The sequence below is a fragment of the Sceloporus undulatus genome, chromosome 1 (genome assembly GCF_019175285.1).
Source record: "Sceloporus undulatus isolate JIND9_A2432 ecotype Alabama chromosome 1, SceUnd_v1.1, whole genome shotgun sequence".
In the NCBI taxonomy this organism is placed as follows: domain Eukaryota; kingdom Metazoa; phylum Chordata; class Lepidosauria; order Squamata; family Phrynosomatidae; genus Sceloporus; species Sceloporus undulatus.
In genome coordinates, this window is record NC_056522.1 from 7,872,317 (window position 1) to 7,876,487 (window position 4,171).

Consider the following 4,171-nt stretch of genomic DNA (forward strand, 5'->3'; position numbering starts at 1 on the left):
GCTATTAGAGGCCCTCTTGGCTGTTGAAAGTGAAAAGGAGTTAGCAGAAGGCTTCCTGGGTGTAGGAGGTGTTATTGATGGAGTAGAAGGTGACCACATTCCAGGAGGTGATTTGGAGCTATCGGAGGCCCCCTTGGTGGTTGGAAGTGATAAGGAGTAAGTAGAAGATATATAGGATGCAGGAGGTGTTACGGATGGAGAAGGTGTCCATGTTGTGGGAGATGATCTGGAGCTGTCAGAAGCCCTCTCAACTTTTGGAAATGATAAGGAGTGAATAGAAGGCATCAAGGTTGTGGGTGGTGATTGGGAGCGACTAGAAGGCATCTTGGCGGTGGGAGGAGACGAGGAGCAAGCAGAAGACTTCTGGGCTCTAGATGGCCTTAGGGAATGAGCTGAAGGCATCTTGGCTGTTGGAGACAATGGGGTGTGATCATATGGCACCCGAGTCACCAGAGGAGATTGAGAATGCGGTGTAGAAGGCATGTTAGTTATGTGAGATGATAGGGAATCAGCAGGGGCCTTCTGAGCTGTAGAAGGCATTGTGGCTGTACGAGGCAACAGGGAGTGAGCAGAGGTCTCCCGAGCCATAGAAGGCATCTTGGTTGTGTGAGAAGATGGGGAGTGTGCAGTGGTCTCCCAATTGCTAGATGTTATCACAGCTGTGTGAGGTGACAGGAAGTGAGCAGAGGTCTCCTGAGCCATAGAAGGCATTCTGGCTTTGAGATGCAATAGGGAGTAAGTAGAGGTCTCCTGAACATTAGAAGGCATCCTGGCTGTGTGAAGTGATAGGGAGTCAGCAGAGGTCTCCCGAGGAGTAGAAGGCATCTTCACTTTGTGATGTGATAGGGAGTCAGTAGAGATCTCCTGAGCACTAGAAGGCATCTTGGGTTTGTGAGTTGATTGGGAGTCAACAGAGGTATCTCGCACTGTAGAAGGCATCAGGGCGGTGCGAGATGAATGGGAGCCAGCAGAGATCTCCTGAACAGCAGGAGGCACCTTGGCCATGCAAGATAAATGAGAATGACTAGGATTCTCGACTGTGGGAGGTGATTGGGAGTGAGCAGGAATCACTTGGGCTGTGGATCGTGATAAGAAAGTAGTAGATGACGACTCAGCCATGGCAGGTGATAAGGAATAAGCAGAAGAAATGCAGACTGTGGGAGGAGATGAGGAATAAGTAGAAGGCTCCAGACTTGTAGCAGGTGATTGAGAATGAGTGATAGGCACCGAGGTTGTGGATGGTGAGGAGCTAGTTGTAGCTGGTGCAGCTGTGGGCATAAGAGACAAAGCAGAAGGCATCTGGGTTGTAAGAGGTGATTGGGAACAATCAGAAGGCTCCTGAGGTTCTGGATGACTCCTGAAAGAACCTGAGGAGAGAAAAAAGGAGAGACATAGTGGTTAATTCTTTAATTGGCAGGACATGGCATGCATATACTAGGGAATTCCTTTTTGGATTAAAGGTCCCAGAATTCTCCAGCCACTGGGGCCATGGACATGCTGGCTGGTGGAGTTTCTGAGAACTAGTTCAAATGGTAACTTTTCCAAGTACTGTACTGCAGCAGTGGTATAAAGGATCCAGGGGGAGCTCCCAGTTTAGAGACTACTGGGTTAGCAGGGGTGTTTTTGTAGAGTTTAGTAAGTTATTTTGAAAGCATATCATTCCTGTTACTCATTACAGTATTTAAAAAGTAATCAACTCTATTGTTGTAAAATATATTTCATTACACAAAGATGCCTTAGGATTCCACAGGATAAAATGGGAATGATTTCTGAAAATTTCTCTTTAACAGGAACTTAAATTCCTGAAAATGTCCTTAAAAGATCATTTGAAAAGTAACTTAAATTTACTTGGTACAGCTACAATGTAACTTCATATACACCCGTGGCATTCCTTACAGTCACTGCAAGTGATGGCAGGGAATAGGACGAATTTTCCCAGAGACATTGAGTTCTTTCTGTTATTATACAAAGCATGTTGGGGTAACTTGGTCTTGGATGGGGAATTTAGATCTGGTGCTGGTGGAAATAAAAGCACCTCTCCCCAAGGATTATGTTCTTTTTGTTCCAAAATGCCCATAGATACCAATTTTTTAATCTTTTGCTATATTTTGCCACACTTTTGCCTTTTTGGCCAATTTCAACCAGAGAGACCTTGATTTAAAAATAGGATGTGATACCTGCTCACCTCTGGGGAAAAGTTTGGCTTTAGAATCCAGCACAGGATGCACTGACTCCCAAAATCCATTTTAAAAAACACCCACACATATAGTAAATCCAAAATACAAGTCAGTTAAAGTCTTAACACGTATGAATGGTTTAATACAGGGAGAATACGGTGGAGGAATGTTTGTTTTTGCCTGCACTGGGGAGAAAAGTACCATAACTATTTGTCTCTGATGAAATAGTTGAGGATTTACACCCAAAAGAAAAAGCAGCTTTGGCTTTATACCCAAAGGAAGAAGCAGTGGGGTAACAGAGAGGAGGTAGTAGGTCATTAAAATAAGGGAAGGGGGGCTTTCTGTGGGGAATTAGGAAACTCATAGTTTAGGAAAGTTACTGTTTTGCATTACAGTACCCAGAATCCCACAGCAACATGGCCACCAGCAATAATTTCAATTTTGAAGTTGAAGGCTTTTATGACCAGAATCCATAGTTTTTATGGGGTTTTGGGGCTATGTGGCTGAGTTCTGGAAGGGTTTATTCCTGATGTTTTGCCAGCATCTGTGTCTGGCACCTTCAGAGAGACACCAGGAAAAAACTCTTCCAGATCATTGCCACATAGCCAAAAACCTCACAATTAAATTGAATGCAAATGTGTTCACACTGTTGTTGTTATGTGCCTTCAAGCTGATTCCAATTTATGACACCTATATTCTAGTATTTTCTTAGTAAGAGTAATTCAAATGAGGTTTTGCCATTGCTTTCCTTTAAGGCTGAAAGAGAGTGAGTCTGTCCAAGGTTTGCCGGTGGGTTTCTATGACTGAACAAGAGTCCTAGTCCAGCCCTCAAAAAGTTCTGAAAACGTCCCAGAGTAACATTAAATTGACTCTGACTCATGGCAGCCCTATCCTAGGGGAAGGATTGGGGCAAGATTTACTCAGAGGAGCTTACTACTGCCTTTCTCAAAGGCTGAGAGAGAGTGACTTGCCTAAGGCCACCCAGTGGTTTTCCATGGCTGAGGAGGGATTTGGACCCTAGCCACCTGGAGTCCTAGTCGAACACTCAAATCATGACACCACACTGGCTCAGGGTTTTCCTGGCCACATTATTCAGAGAAGGATTTTCCATGATCTTCCTCTGAAGCTAAGAAATTTTGACTTGTCCAAGGCCATCCAGTGAGTTTCCATAGCTGAGCAGGGATTCAAACCTTGGTCTCCCATAGTCTAACTCTCAAACCACTATACCATGCTAGCTCAACTTATAGTGATGGCTTTCTAGGTTTTTTTGTTTGGTTGGTTTTGGTAAGCTTTATTCTGAGGAAGTTTGTCACTGCTTTTCTTTGAGAGTGTGACTTGCTCAAGGCCACCCAGTGGGTTTCCATAACTAAACAAGGATTGCAACCTTGGTTTCCTGGAAGCCCACCTCTCTTCTGTCAAAAGGGATTTTGTCTTTGTGTTGAGAATTTTTCAGTGATGTGAGCCACAACCAGCAATATAATATGATACAACCTGACCACCTTAGGAAAGGAGAACTTCTTAGCATACCTTTCATCCCAGTACAAGGTGTTGGTGATCACCTATAAAGCCCTTCATGGCTTGGGCCCAGGATACCTGAAGGACCGCCTCTCCCCATACATTCCGCCCCGCACCCTCAGAACTTCTGGGCAGCAATTACTCAGGGTTCCAGGGGCCAAACTCTCCTCCACAATGAGGAGGACGTATTCCATCGTTGCCCCGGCCCTTTGGAACACGCTGCCCATAGAGCTCCGCTCGGCTACCTCCCTGGCTCAGTTTAGAAGGGATTTAAAAACCCTTCTATTTCAAACTGCATTCCCCGAGTGAAGTTCCAGATGGCTTTCCTCCCTCCTCTGTCGGCAAGACGGATGGCTGATTGGGTTTTTAAGTTGTTTTTAATATTTGTAATTGTGTATATCGTTTTTTGTTTATGTATTGTGTTTTACTGGATTGTTCACCGCCCTGATCGAAGGAAGGGCGGTATATAAATAAAATTT